The 16,716-nt window shown below is 43.8% G+C and overlaps 1 pseudogene; it reads right to left on the bottom strand.

Moving 5' to 3' along the window:
• Nucleotides 1–8,449: 8,449 nt before the first annotated feature.
• LOC124699227 lies at nt 8,450–15,322 on the bottom strand (annotated as a pseudogene).
• Nucleotides 15,323–16,716: the final 1,394 nt, after the last annotated feature.

Here is a 16,716-nt window from a genome sequence, read left to right as displayed (position 1 = left end):
CATTGGGCCGGACATTTGGCCGGATAAAGTCACGGCTTTGTCCCGAAGGCCGGATTATCCGGGGGGGCGCGGATTATCCGGCCCTTACTTAGGCCGGAATATCCGGCCCCCCGGAAGCTGCAACGGCTCAATTTTGAGGGGAGGTATAAATACCCCCTTCTTCTACCTTGGTTGCTTGCTCAATCATTACACAAGAAATCTGCCAAGCCACCTCCATTAGAGCCACCTCAAGAAACTCAAGATTTGCAAGATCTCCTTCCTCCCCCAACCAAAGCTCTTGATCTTTGGAGATTCGAAGGAGAATACACCGATCTACATCCTCACCGAAGCGTTCTTCAGTTCCCCCTCACTTGTTTGAGGGATCTCATGCTAGTGTTCCTATTTGGTTCCCTAGTTGATTTGTTGTTGATGTGTTGTTGTTGATTGTTGTATTGTTACAGATTTGGGAGCCTCCAATTTGGTTGTGGATGTGTGCCCCAAGAACTTTGTAAAGGCCCGGTTTCCGCCTCGAGGAAATCCCTTAGTGGAAGTGGGCTAGGCCTTCGTGGCGTTGCTCACAGGAGATCCGAGTGAAGCCTTCGTGGCTGTTGGTTTGGCTTGCGTAGCAACCACACTCCTCCAAACGTAGACGTACCTTCTTGCAAAGGAAGGGAACTACGGGAATCATCTCCGTGTCATCGCGTGCTCCACTCTCGGTTACCTCTATCCCACCCTATCTCCTATTGCGTAGCTATATCTTGCTTAGTTGATATCCTTGTCATATAGGTATATTCACTTAGTTGCATATCTAGAGAATTTACCTTTGTGTCAAGCCTAAGTTGAAAAAGAACTAAAGATTGGTTAGCACCTATTCACCCCCCCCTCTAGGTGCGGCATACGATCCTTTCAATCCACTAAATGAGGTATAAGTCCACTTAATTGACCGTCTTCCTCATCTCTAGCGATTAAGATAGTTAGCATATCCAGGACAATGTTCAAGATAATTGGAGAGAAATGAACTCCTTGTCTCATACTATTTTGAGTTTGAAAGTAATGATCTATGTCATTATTAACTTTAGTTCACCCATTTCCTTTTCAACAAACTTTTAGATCCACTCACACCTCTTAGGATCAAAACTTGCATACACAAAGTCTATTGTAAGAAGGCCCAATTTAATTGTCATATGCCTTTTCAAAAAATCAATCTTAAACAAGATCACATCCAGTTTCTTCCTATGAAGTTCGTGGATAATGACCACTCCCTCTAGGATATGCCTTCCTGACATGAAAGCTGCTTGGGTTGGTTGAACCACATCTTTTGGTATATCCAAAATACAATTTGTTCCTACTTTGTTGAATATTTTAAAGCTAACATTAAGTAGATATATAGGATCGATAATGTTATATTTCAGTTGCATCCTGTTTCTTTGGGAGGAGAGTAATTGTACCGACATTTAATGGAAAAGAGGAAGCTCTCCCTTATGAAAGCTTGCAAATATTTCCACTAAGCATCTGTGTACTTATTCTTTTCCATTTTCATTACATCGGCATGAACATGTTTTTCATTAAAATGTTAATATAACATTTTCAGCAGCAGATAGTTGATTAATATCATGTATGACAGACACATCCATGATACGTCTCCGACGTATCGATAATTTCTTATGATCCATGCCATATTATTGATGATACCTACATGTTTTATGCACACTTTATGTCATATTCGCGCATTTTCTGGAACTAACCTATTAACAAGATGCCGAAGAGCCGATTGCTATTTTCTGCTTGTTTTTGGTTTCAGAAATCCTAGTAACGAAATATTCTCGGAATTGGACGAAATCAAGACCCGGGGTCCAATTTTGCCACGAACCTTCCGGAAGACCGAAAGGGATACGAAGTGGGGCGACGAGCGCCGCCACCATAGGGCCGCGCGGCCGGAGGGGGCCCGCGCCGCCCTATGGTGTGGGCCCCTCGTCGGCCCTCCGACTCGCCCTTCCGCCTACTTAAAGCCTCCGTCGCGAAACCCCGATGCGAAAAACCACGATACGGAAAACCTTCCGGAGACGCCGCCGCCGCCAATCCCATCTCGGGGGATTCCGGAGATCTCCTCCGGCACCACTGCCGGAGAGGGGATTCATCTCCCGGAGGACTCTACACCGCCATGGTCGCCTCCGGAGTGATGAGTGAGTAGTTCACCCCTGGACTATGGGTCCATAGTAGTAGCTAGATGGTTGTCTTCTCCTCATTGTGCTTCATTGTTGGATCTTGTGAGCTGCCTAACATGATCAAGATCATCTATCCGTAATACTCTATGTTGTGTTTGTCGGGATCCGATGGATAGAGAATACCATGTTATGTTAATTATCAAGTTATTACATATGTGTTGTTTATGATCTTGCATGCTCTCCGTTATTAGTAGAGGCTCGGCCAAGTTTTTGCTCTTAACTCCAAGAGGGAGTATTTATGCTCGATAGTGGGTTCATGCTGCATTGACACACGGGACGAGTGACGAGAAAGTTCTAAGGTTGTGTTGTGCTTGTTGCCACTAGGGATAAAACATTGGCGCTATGTCCAGAGGATGTAGTTGTTGATTACATTACGCACCATACTTAATGCAATTGTACGTTGTTAGCAACTTAATACCGGAGGGGTTCGGATGATAACCTTGAAGGTGGACTTTTTAGGCATAGATACGATTGGATGGCGGTCTATGTACTTTGTCGTAATGCCCAATTAAATCTCACTATACTTATCATGACATGTATGTGCATTGTTATGCCCTCTCTATTTGTCAATTGCCCGACTGTAATTTGTTCACCCAACATGCTTTTATCTTATGGGAGAGACACCTCTAGTGAGCTGTGGACCCCGGTCCATTCTTTAATACTTGAAATACAAATCTGCTTGCAATACTTGTTTTACTCGTTTTCACTGCAAACAATCATCTTCCACACAATACGGTTAATCCTTTGTTACAGCAAGCCGGTGAGATTGACAACCTCACTTGTTTCGTTGGGGCAAAGTACTTTGGTTGTGTTGTGCGGGTTCCACGTTGGCGCCGGAATCTCTGGTGTTGCGCCGCACTACATCCCGCTGCCATCAACCTTCAACGTGCTTCTTGGCTCCTCCTGGTTCGATAAACCTTGGTTTCTTTCTGAGGGAAAACTTGCTGCTGTGCGCATCATACCTTCCTCTTGGGGTTCCCAACGAACGTGTGAAATACACGCCATCAATCCATCACACAAAAATTATGAGGTGGTGGACCGAAAAGACTTTTATATACCCCGAGATCTCATTCTAGGTTCTATGTACCAATTATCATCCCTTACTCTTGTTCTAATTGAAAAATACTTTTTTCCTTCCATGTTTACCATTTACAGTTAAATTGAAGTATTCTGTTGAAGAGAACCAACCTGAGGTTGGGTGGTTTGGAGGGTGGTTGTATCCCCAGTCCACCAGAGTTCAAACCCCAGGTTTGACATCTGTGTGTCTCATAAAGGCGGAATATTCATTCAGTGGGAGGCGACGTTCCCGTCGACAGCGAGGCGCCTGTGGTGACTTCGTCAATTTCAAGATCCAATCCGCCGGCTCAGTCTTTCGAAGGTGCTCATAGGGGTAGGGTGTGCGTGTGTGCGTTCATAGGGGTGAGTGTACACGCGTGTATGTGAGCGCCTGCGTTTGTACTGTGTTTCTAAAAAAATAATATTCCGTTGAATATGCTTGACTTTGACCCGTTGAACCAACTTAGACTTCTCATCTCTTCTTAACTTTTTTTGAGAAGACACACTGATATTGTGTTTCTTTTCATTGCAATGAAGGAGAGGTTGAATTACAGCTTGGTTCTAGGAGAAATTAGTGCACATCCCAGTCTACATGCAAGATGGTACGAAGGCCGAGCACCCCAGCTCTGGCGCATAACACCGCCTCTGCTTTTGTCGTCTCGTTCACACTCTGGACTGAAGGCCGTTCCCCGTCGAAGACACGGGATTTGCAGTGCTTCCAGATCAACCAAGGCCGAACAGTGTTGCAGTTTCTAGGCCTTTGCGCATTGGTTTCGGCGTGTCCTGTCTAGGATATGCCTTCCTAACATGACAGCTGCTTGGGTTGGTTGAACCACATCTTTTGGTATATCCAAAATACAATTTATTCCTACTTTGTTGAATATTTTAAATCTAACATTAAGTAGATATATAGGATGATAATGCTATATTTGAGTTGCATTCTCTTTCTTCGGGAGGAGAGTAATTGTACCGACATTTAATGGAAAAGAGGAAGCTCTAAAGCTTCTAAAGCTTGCAAATATTTCAACTAAGTATCTGTGTACTTATTCTTTTCCATTTTCATTACATCGTCATGAACATGTTTTTCATTAAAATGTTAATATAACATTTTCAGCAGCAGATAGTGTATTAATATCATGTATGACAGACCCATCCATCACACAATAATTATGACGTGGTGGACCGAAAAGACTTTTATATACTCCGAGATCTCATTCTAGGTTCTATGTACCAATTATCATCCCTTACTCTTAATCTAATTGAAAAATACTTTTTCCTTCCATGTTTACCATTTACAGTTAAATTGAAATATTTCGTATTATCACCACCCACTTGAATATGCTTGACTTTGACCCGTTGAACCAATTTAGACACCTCATCTCTTCTTAACATTTTTCGAGAAGACGCAATGACATTGTGTTTCTTTTCATCGCAATGAAGGAGAGTTTGAATTACAGCTTGGTTCTAGGAGAAATTAGTGCACATCCCAGTCTACATGCAAGATGGTATGAAGGCCGAGCCCCCAGCTCAAGGCCGAGCACCCCAGCTATGGCACATAGCACCGCCTCTTCTTTTGTCGTCTCGTTCACACTCTGGACTGAAGGTCGTTCCTCGTCGAAGACACGGGGTTGCAGTGCTTCCAGATCAACTAAGGCCGAACAGTGTTGCAGTTTCTAGGCCTTTGCGCATTGGTTTCGGCGTGTCCTGTCTCGCGGCTGCCCAATAGTCGTTGAGGGAGGGTCATTGATAGGTGGCCCACAGGCGAGCCGTAGCCAAGACATGGTATCATACTAGACCTGCCTCGAGAAGGGGCAAGCCTAGATGAGGTGCTGCATTGACTCAGGTTCTTGATCGCACAGTAGGCACCGAGGGTGGTATTGTAGTATGTGTCGTCGTTCTGCCATCCAACACTGGTACTTGTTTGTCAGCTAGTGGAAAAACTTGACGCGTGGAGGCACCCAAGTTTTCCTAACGAACCTTCAAGAGCTGCAAGAACTGGAGCCCTAGAACATGCTTAGGTAGCAGAATTTTGCAGAGTAGAGACCATTAGTGCTCCAACGCCAGATGAGCTGATCGGTCTGGTCTGCGAGGATAGTTGGCTCCACATTTCTCCAGGGCATTAGGTACTAGCCAGCTCGCGGATTCCAAGTACGCCATGGATGTCGTGTACGCCAGGGATGCAAGCGTATAGCTCGGGGCGATTTGATAGACGGAGTTCTCGTCGATCTATCGGTCCTCCGAGAACCTACCCATGCGCTCATCACCGGCGATCATGTGTGTCGAGGCGATGAAGAGGCTCTGTTCCTGGTGCCATAATTGCATCTCCAGACAATTCCATGCCCTTTCCTGGTTCGTTTTGTTGTACCATAGCCAGCGCAACCGTAATACCAGCCCGGTCCTCTCCATGTCATGAACACATAGGTCGCCAAGAGATAGTGGCTGGCTCACAACACCCAAATTGACGTGACAGTGTCCGCCGTTGGCTTCAGCTCAGCCATCCCACAAAAAAACCCTATGAATTTTCTCTAGAAGCTTGAGAATGCAGTTAGGCGGCGGTAGTACTAGAATTTGATGTAGGGGTATCGCTGGCAACACAGATTTCACAAGGACAAGTCTCCCACAATGGTCCATAAAGCCTAAACTTCCAGGTTGGAAGCTTGGTCGCGGTTTTGTTCACCAATGGCTACATCTTCCCCTCTGGTAGGGCGATAGAGCGTGAGCGGTATGCCCAGGTAGGTCAACGGCAGCTCCGCTAGCTAGCAGTCAAGTGATGCCGTGATCACCGTGGTGTCCTCTCGCTCGCAATTGAGAAAAGTCGTGGAGCTTTTGCCACCCTGAGGCTCTGCCGAACAAGTGTAGGACCGACCTGAGGGCTGCAGTGTTGGCCCTGGGTGACAAAACATGACCACGTCGTCGGCATATAGGTATACCACCGGGATGGCCTCTGTCGGGTGCAACAAGATACCGACATCGACAGCGTGCATGATAAGCCTCCCGAGGGTGTTGAACGCCAACACAAATAGGTGCGGCGACAGGGGATCCCCTTGTCATAGTCCTCGACGATGCCAAATTGGTGGCCTAGGGCATCTGTTCAACAGAATGCGAGTACTCGCAGAGGTCAGAAAGATCGCTAGGCTATCCAAGAACTTGGCGCCAAATCCGTACCGCCGGAGGACTTCAAACAGAAAAGCCCAGGAGATGGTGTCGAAATACTTGGTGAGGTCGAGTTTTAGCAGCACTCTCGACGCACGCAGTTGGTGCAGCTGGTGCATGGACGGGGACAAAGTTGTCATGGAGGCTGCGTCCTCCAATGAACGCGTTTTGGTTCTTACTGACGAGGCGATCAAGCTTGGGAGTCAAGCGCGGCGACAACACCTTCGCCGCGACCTTAACAATGAGGTGAACCAGACTAATGGGATGGTAATCTCCAAGAGTCTCGGTGTCCGGGCGCTTTGGCAGCAAGGTGAGCAGGGCTGGTTGAGCTTGTGGAATCCTCTACCCCGGAGATCATTGAGCTCTTGGAAGACCGCAAGCACGTCCTGCTTCGCCAAGGGCCAGCAGGCATGAAGGAATTCAACGGTGAATCCGTCAGTTCCTAGTTCCTGGTGCCTTGCATGCAGGCGTTTGACAATAGCCTAGATTTTGGCATTAGTGAATGGGCTCGTCGAGCTCAGCTAGGTCCCGTAGATGGATCGATCAGCTGCTCCAGGTTTAAGGTGCAATCACGGTCGGCTGTCGAGCCAAGCAGGGCGTCGAAGTGGGTGAAAGCCTCCTCTGCCACCTCCATGGAGTGGTTGAGAACCTGGTCACCCACCATAAAGTTGTGGATGTGGTTCTTCTGTCGCCGGTTGGAGCAGTGATGATGGAAGACCACCATATTGGCATCGCCAGCCTTTAGGTTAGCGATCCTAGCCCTCTGTCGCGCGATTGTGCGCTCAAGGGATGCGTAGCCAAGGTGGGACAACTTCAGCACTTTGTGCAGCCAGGCTTCATACGGTGTTAGCGTGCGCTCCTCGCGGGATTTGTCGAACCGGAGGATGAGCTCCCTGCAGATAGCTAACTTATGGTACGTTCCCCACCGTATTGTTGAAGGTGGCGGATCTTATTCTGCCATGTCTCCATCGCTTCAATACCTTCAGTAATAGATGTCAATTCTTTGCTACCATCTAAAAAAGAACCATCATGTTTTAATCAAGACAGTTCAAAAGAGAAATTCAATTTGTTCCTAGTGAGGGTTGTTGACCCGAATTCAAAAGAAGAGTATGATCGCAACCAGATCTAGTTAGGGCCCTAATGGACACACTAGAGAATTCTTTTGTTCCCATTCGATAATGGCAATAATTCTATCTAATTTTTCGTATGTTGGGGCTTCTCTGCGATTTTTCCAAGTATATTGTCTATCTAAAAGTACTAGTTTTGTCAAGTCAATACTCTCAATAATGGAATAAAAAATAAAAAAATAGTATGCTGGGGTTTCTCTGCGATTTGCGAACGCAGCGATTGTTCAGTACGCGGAAAGTCACGTGCATCCGTTAGGTTCTCCCATTTTTCTACTTCGATCGATATTTGTTCCCTGAGTTTCATTCAGTTTTGCACATGCAGGAGAGGTCCCGTCCATGCGAAAAAGTCATTTGTCGAGGATCTGCCTTCTTAAAAAAAAAACACTACAGCATCATCCGGCAGCTCTCCGGCGCGTAAAATTAATGAGCTAAACTATGGTTTTTCGTTAATTAGAACAAGAAAAATAGTGCACAGGGCTAAGCAATAACCTTTCAACCCCCTCTTTGTACATACTGCTGCAATAGAAACTGCCGATGGATTTTCGCTACTGAGCCATGGTGCTGCGTGCAATCACGCTGACACTTCAGCTCTCATATCAAACGGGAGGAATAAATGTTGACAAATGTGAGATTTTTCCAAAATAGTATACTTAATCTGGAAAAGCATCAAACCAGATAAAGTTACAGTCTAGAAAGTAATCTGAACAAACTACGCTGAAACTAGATGGCTCACAAATGTGATTAGCAGGATCACATGAGCCCTGATAGGCAGATACCAGAAAGCATTTATTTTATTAACTTATTGAAGGAACCCCGAAAGAGCACTTCATATACTCCAATTCATGCACCACGCCTCAATATACCTCATGAAATAGTCCTATTTCCACCTCGTGTAAAACTATAATATAATAACAACTGCTTCACATCTCAGCTACCAGCCCGCCGTACTGATCCAGAGCCAGGTCAAAGGATGTGAGCGAGTACGGAACCAGCAAGGCCTGCATCTTTTCTGCAGCACCGGGTAGACCGCTGCGAACCGGCACAACCTGCACCATCTCTTGTTACACAACAAATATAGTGTATAATGTATGAAACCAAAAGTACATAAGCAAAGGAAAGGCATCAGCTTGCCTTATTTGGGTCACTGAACGAGTTTTCATCAAGCAAATCACTGGATGTGATCGAACAGTCACAGTTGATCTTGCCGTATCGACACCAGCTTGAAGTCCAGTTGCAGATATTGTTAGGTTTACAGCATGCGAACCAAAGTTTACAATCTGCAGAAGATCAGTACCAAGTTCTTAGATCTAAACATGTTACTCCAGCAGTAGAAACCATGTTGACTGGGTTGTTATGCACGTATGTAAATGTTCAAGTAATTGCGTATTGTCGCGTATGGATTGGGCCATTTCAAATATCAAGGCAAGTTTACCCTTTATCTAATGAACTGAAGCATTCACATGCAGGCTAGGAAAATCGGAACCACTGAGTTTACCTTTATCCTCAGGAACATATCCTCATCGTCTTTCCAGGTGATTGCAGATGCTGCCAATGAACTAGAGTAGCTGGAAGCGATTCTCACAGGATGGATCACAGAACCACTTGATTCACGGAAAAATGTCTGCATCCAGTAACTAGGAGTTCCATACTGTTGCCAGGAGTTGAAGACTATTGCATCTGGGTTCCAGCTGATCATTACATATAGACATAATCACTGAAACTGTCATCAACAAGAATGCTAGTATGAAATAGAGCACAAAGTTGTCGGTACTAACGAGCGGTCATTGTCATTTACGAAGAGTGGAGCATAGCTCGCCATGTGGACGATATCACTGCAAAGGAGAATGGCAGACTCATCTCATTAACTCACAGCAAATAATTGTTGTTACTTAGTTCCACATTTAGAAGATTTGTCATTGAAAACTGTCAAAGATAATGTCGATTTACATCCGGAGAACTCATGCTTGATAGAAGGACAACCCTATGCATTTGCGGTGTTCCCCCAATCCTCAAAAACAGAAGGAAGGTGTGAGAGAGATTACCTATTCTTCTCTAACCCAATAAGGAATGCAGCCTCTGCCAATGAAGCAAGAAGGCTTCCATTGCCAGCATCCGTTGCATCGTTAACAGCATACTCACTAACAAATACCTGAAATAAGATCTCAGCATACTTAGCTATAATATCTTTAGTCGACATAGTATGCAAGATTTTCAAGAACATGCTAACAATCTCACAATTGTTACTGTTGGATCAGTTAAGATTTTCCTCTCAAGAACTGTAAACTAAAAAGCATGGAAATTGCATAAATCAGGAAAACTAGGTATAGTTACGCACTAGAAAGTCAGAAACATAGGTCTATGAGCCATCTATACCGAAATAAACGACTCCATAGGCCGGTAGAAACCAATGCATACCTTTGGACCCTTGCGTGATGTCCTGGTAAACTTATCTTTCATGAGAAAAATAAAAGTGGCATTGCTATAGACCTACATAGAATAAGGAAGTATTCTAAGATACACATTGATAAAATAAAAACTGAAAATTCTGGTGAAAGCTAAACAGGGGGAGAAGACAAACCAATTTGCATGCAATAAACTTACATGAAAATCATATAAATCAGCAGGGTGGTGAAGTGGCTTAGATGAGCCATCACAGTTTGAAATAATTTGAATATCTGGATAGGCCTCTCGAATTGCATTGTAAAACATGAGATAATTTCCTGTAAACAAAGAACTTAAGAACATCATGTGCAAAGTGGAAAATTCTAAACTAGCTCTTCACTCTTCAGTACTCCAGCAAAGCAAGTGAACTATACAACAGTTCTGTAAGCTATGATGAAATTTTGTAAATCCAATGTTAGTGGTCAAGTGGAGCCTTAACTACTAAAGTGGATGGCTCGATTTTTCTGCCATTTTTTAATCATATTTCTATGAGCGAAATGGAGAATAAAAATAAAATTGTGGTTTCAAATATGCTCAAAATAAAACGATCACGATGATACATATATTTGTAAGTTAATGAAACCACTAAGGTATTCAATAACAAATACACCTCTATAGTTTACTTATTTTTATTGACAAAAAAGATTACCCTGGTAAAGTTGTTTGTCACAATCTTCATTCCCAATTGCAACATACTTCAACGGGAATCGTTCAGAGTGCCCCATTGCAGCTCTAATGGAACCCCAGGTTGATTCTGAACTTCCTCTAGCGAATTCAATACTGTTCAATACATCCTATAGCAAGGCAAGAAAAAAAGCAAACTTAAAATCATGAGAAATGCATATAACTAATTTTTATATAGATATGATAGCATCTACTATGAGGTAAATAACAGAAGGACTACTAATATTTAAGGAAATTGACAGTAACTTAGGTGACACACTAGGCCCCTACTTAATTCCCATGTGCATGTCCTTTTTTTTTTTGCTTTGAAGAACCATTTTTCAAGCTTGGCTTGTTATGACAACTATCTTTTCCATTTGAGACATGTTCAATCAAGCAGACACAGTGGTTGTCATTCAAATCCCATACCCATAAACTAGTCTGTAAATGATTTATTTTGACAAGGCCACCTAACTTACCTGATTTTAATATGCCCGTAAACATGTTCTAGGAAAGAGGCCTTATGTTTTTTGTACATGCATCCAAATAACATTGAACCTACTGCACTAAGGACGACCCATACAGTGAAAGATCTAACGCATTGAATACATACCTTTACAAAAGGTGCAAGTGTAGTGGTATCAACTTCATCATTATGGCTGATCCCTAAATTTCGAGAGAAAATTTTCAAGCAATTAATGGGTACACAAGTGATGATTAAATACATGCTAAAATATAACTAATGGAAAAAATAGCAAGAATACTATTACCAGCATTGAAAACCCAGATTGGCTCAGCACCCAGGTCTTCGGCAAGCTTTCATAACATTCCGAATTAAATGTATGAGATATATGGCCACACCTAGAGAACTCAGTACGAGATTAATCAATACATACCTGCAGAAACTCGTAATACCCAAGCCCATCATCTGTCCAGTACTTCCAAACGTCTCCATAGTGCCCAGGCCTCTCTTCCCATGGACCAATAGTTTCCCTCCATCTAAAAGCATTTCTTAACCATTCGCCTTCAACAAAGCAACCACCTATAAAAAATAGCGTGACATATCAGCATATGTGATTGGAGAATTTTTTTTTAAAATAGAGTTGGAGAATTGTTGAAAAGTTGGTGGCCTAAACTCATTTCTGTCTAGAAAGTACCCATTATGGTATCCGTACGAAAAATATAGAGAAATATGGTACCATATACCATCATAGTAAGGTAGTCATTTTCTTGTCGTAAAATTTGAAAAAATTTAACCACTTTTCAAATGTATGTGTTAAGCATAACATGTCAAGTATCGTCCCTGCTAACCTGGACTAGGAAGATTAATAAGTTTTACAATGTAAAAAATGGGCAACCATGTAAGTATGTGTTAAGCATAACATGTCAAGTCCACAATTCTGTAAAAGAGAAGGTTGCATAGGACACTAATATAAAAAGAACTGTGTGCTCAATTATAACTTGTTCTTGTAAAGTAGTGTTAGATTCTTATGTTTTCCATTTCTTGGAATATGCTCCAAGATAAAATTAAAAAAAAATTGTCTGCCGGGCACACACACCATCTGCATTTTTTTGTTTTTAGGGTCAGCTAACTTGATACATACAAGAACATTAGGGATCTGTCGATCAAATGTATTTTCACTGTTATGTAATAATAAGGTGGGCTACTGCTATCGCCTAAGGGGGCATACATAAAGACAGTACCTGGCACAATATAGACCTACTCTATCTATCCTGCACATCAAACCTTGTCAGTTTTCACTTGATTTTGCAACCATCAAAATGCATTTTACTGGACAAAAGGAGACTGAAATACAAAGACAACAACATTGTATTTATACAGTTATGTGCTTCAGACCTTCAGTCATTAGTAGTTCCTTTGACAGACGTGATAAAGTTTATGATTGTCACTGTAGGCATGTTCAGGTTTGAGTTCAGTTGCTTAATTAGTACCCACCAAAATCCTAATGGCTGAATATGATATAAAAACTACAATGGTAGCAAGAAATCATTGGATATAAACTAGTATCATAAATACACTAGAAGTGTAGAACATATACGGGCAGCCTTTATTAGCTGATCTTGATTGCAATAACATATGAAATACCAGGAAATCGTAGGAACTGTGGTCTTAAATCCATAAGCATGTGTATGAGTTCCTTGCGAAAGCCATGGCCCTGTATGTGTAGAACAAAATGACGATTACCGCCTCTAGTTGACTCATAGAAATCATGATCTGGCATTAGAAAAAGAAGATTACACTTTTATTATTACTTAAATTTCCAAAAATCAATATTAGTTTTTCGTTTGATCCTATTAATCAGCAATGAGAGCTGTTGGACAAACATATTGGTCATCATCGATTTTCAATAACGGTCAAACAATTTGATGATTGATTTTCCTTGAACATATTATTGCTAGGTAACAAAACAAGCCTGTCTTTCTATATGGTTTTACGATTTGAGGTAATATACATTTTGGTAGAATCTTTACGAGCTGTTTTCAGATCACATCATGCCTTTGTGATTGTCAGTAGCCACTACCAAGACAAAGGATAAAAAAGCAATTCACCTTATATGTATCTGAAGGCATAAGTGACACTTGATCTATCCATATGACCCCCCTCTTGGAAGTTGTTAACTCAAATCTTGAAGTTCTGCATGTTCCTCGAGCAAATAATTGGAGTTCTATCTTTCGCCAATATGACACATTATTATCTCTGCAACCATGCAGTATGCATTCTTTCGCAGTTAGTGGAGAAAATTAACAAGTTGAAAATTCATCTTATCTCATTAGGGAAGATATATACACTATATCAGCTGATGCGATATTTTGTAATCCATCGAAACATGTGAGTGAAGCAGTCAACTCCACAGGTTCCATTGATCTGATATACATGACTAGATTATAGGTCTTCCCTTCTTCTATATTCTGGAAGTTGAAATTGCCAAGTTAAACACAAAACCAGAGGGAAATAGTTGAAATGATTCTCAGAGAAAACTACCAACTAAATTGTTGTAAACTACCAACTAAATTTAGTTGTAAACTACCAACTAAATTGTTGTTTTATGAATTATATTTTCATGCTCATGTTCCAGTCCACATATACATTGAAAAATAAATCGTACCATGCCCCAGAATCCTGGGTTATAAATTCCAACGCTGCCAGCTGGACACTCGTCGCAATGAACCTCCATCCTTAGAGCAATGACATTTTTACTGAAACAAGATGCTCTTTCAGTCTGCACGTATATGGAAGATTCATCCCCAATGATGGACCAAGGATCTATGTTTGAAGGAGTATTAAGCCCTCCTGCTTCAAAACCTAAAGCATAAATTCCGCAACAGTCAGTACGTGGCTATAAATGAAATGTTACTAACAGGTTATAAAAAGGAAGAGGCTAATTTTTCCCTTTCACCACTGTTATGTGTTGCAATAATGATTTCTTTGTTCTTCAGTTATTACAGAACTACCTAAGGGAACAGGCAACAAACAGTGTGAAAGAACGGGAATAAATATAACAGTAACAGAAATCTGTTGTGTGATTGTACTGTGCACAAGATATTGTAAGCTTCAGTTCCACAAAAAGGGCACTGTGCTCGCTTATTTCGATATACAAGCTATTCAACCTATATGAATCCTTGTTACAATGTCAGGCGTATTACTGACATGTTAAGTCAGTGCATGGCATCTGGAACTATCTATCTTTTTTCCTTGGAACCAAGCAATCCAAGTTTTGGTCAAGTGCATCCAGCCCTTTGTGAAACATTTTTCAGAGAGCAAGAGGCATACACAAGAGCAGAGATCGAGTGGCACTGGCATTACCTCTGTTACTGACAAGCTCCGCCCAAATTCCTCCAGCTCAAGCGTGGTTGATTTCCTAGGATAAAGAATCAGTGGCTAGTTATAATTAATGGTGTGGGTAATACACAACACTCACGGTGGATAGAAATTAAAGCAACTGTGAGAGGGTGGACCAAGAAGAAGAAAACCATCACCTCAAAGAACAACCCAAAGAGTGTCTGAGGGATCTTTCTGGCGGCTACCCATGACGTGTTAACCTCTAGCACTGCCGTCTTAGCCAGATCCAAATCTGCCGCCAGGCAGTCGCAGCTCAACGTGAGTAGTAGCAAGGTGCAGAGGACGGTGCGGCAAGTTGCCGCGTCATCTGTACCCATCGTCCCCTTACTCCAGCCTGCAGATAAACAACACCAATGTTGAGTTTCCAGATCGATCGACCAACTGAAATGGCCACTGACAGTAGAATCATTTCCACAATAAAACCAAAAAATTGGGGATAGCGAATGCGGATGAAGGAGACAAAACATCCAGTGGCAAACAAAACAAGTACATTCGGAAAGAATTTACCGGGCAGAAAACCTAGAACACAAGGGAAACTAAGTGAACCTCCTCTCCTAGACATTCCATCGAACACATCAACCTCTCAGCCATGACGACCAAACAGAGGATGGAGAAAAAGATACAGAGAAGAGGGAGAGGAATGGATCGCCTTACTCAACAAGATTGGACCCTGGAACTGCTCACCACCTCCGGCTGACACTCGAGGACGCGATGCGCTTGTGAACTGAGCTGCCAGGGACAGGGTGGTGTGTGCGTGGGGAGCTCGATCGGGGTAGGGGAGGAAGTGCCGCTGCTTGCTGTGTACTGTGCTTGTGTATAAGTAGCAATGAGCCTGCGAGCGAAGAAGAGAACCCTGCGAGGTGTGGGTGGGTTTGCTGGGGCCGAACGCCGCGTGGAGCCTGAAGCGGCTCGCGGCCCCACGCTGGGGGTTCGGGTAACCCGAATTATTCGGGTCAGGTTTTTCGGGCTATTGGAAATTCGGGTTTGAAGAAAAGACACCTAAATTTCTTGCAAGAAAATTGGTACCCGATGATTCGGGTACCCGAAAATTTGTGTTCGGGTTCGGGTTTGGATTTCCCCGATTAGCCCCCCGAATAGAGAAGTACGGTGGGATGCAGAGGATGATAACTGTGGGAGCAATCGAAAGAGGGGGCGGACGATGGGCGGCGCGGCGCTGCACTCCATCATGCCGCGACCGTCGCAGCGCTGCACCACAACACGCAGTTGATGGAGGCGACCGACGTGGAGCTGCTGCTTGCCGCTCTCAGGTGGGGGCGGTGGGAGGCTACCAGCGCGGAGCTGCTGCTTGCCGCTCAGGCAGGCGGGACCGAAGCAAAGCTGCAGCTTTCCGCTCTCAGGCGGTCGAAGAGGCAGCGGAAATTTTGTCAAAAAGGACCACCTGCCCCACTGAAATGTCAAAAAGGACCACCTCTGAATGGAATTGGCAAAACTGCCGTGGCGGCAGCACGGCCAGCCGACGCGTGGTGCCAGCCGCCGCAGCCGGTGGCGGCAGGGCCTGCCGCCGTCAGGCGTGGCGGCATGTCGCCCTCCCTCAGTCGGCCGTCAACCTCCCGTAGCCTGCCGCCCTAGCCGGTGGCGGCACGCCGACATGGCGGGCCTGCCGCCACCACCCGTGGTGGCATGTGCTGCTGGCCGACAGTCCTCCCCACGCTGACGGCGCTGATTTCGATGCTGACATCGCTGATTTCGACGCTGACGGCGCTGATTCCCACGCAGACTGTCTCAGATTCACCCTGTCTGTGATTCCGAGGCTAATGTATCCGGTTTGAGTCTATTTGGCACTAGTTTTTGTACTTTCAGCTATGTTAGAGATTGTAGTTGTACAGAAAATTGATTGTATGATTCTCCGACATGAGACGACGTGCGCCGCTGGTACAAGAACTTGACCACCGAAAGTGGTTGGTTCACGTCCTTTATAAGGAGCATCTGGCCAGGCCATTCCTCTCATACGTGTGCATGCTATTCTCATCTTTCGGCGTACGAGAGCTCACAGAAGACAAGCTCGAAGCACTACAGCCAGGCCATTGTTATTTAGTGATTGATTGGCTGATTGAGTCACTGATTGAGCCGCTAATTGAGTGCACGAAGCAGTAGAAGAAGAAAATTAAGGTGAGTTCTTATAAATCGCTAATTTTATTCGTACATGCATAAGTTAGCTGTTGCCATTTGTGGTGTAGTGTAGTATATT

Source organism: Lolium rigidum, chromosome 3 (genome assembly GCF_022539505.1).
Source record: "Lolium rigidum isolate FL_2022 chromosome 3, APGP_CSIRO_Lrig_0.1, whole genome shotgun sequence".
NCBI classification, from domain to species: Eukaryota; Viridiplantae; Streptophyta; class Magnoliopsida; order Poales; family Poaceae; genus Lolium; species Lolium rigidum.
The sequence above is the reverse complement of the archived record's forward strand: the minus strand, read 5'-3'. Positions and strand labels throughout refer to the sequence as shown.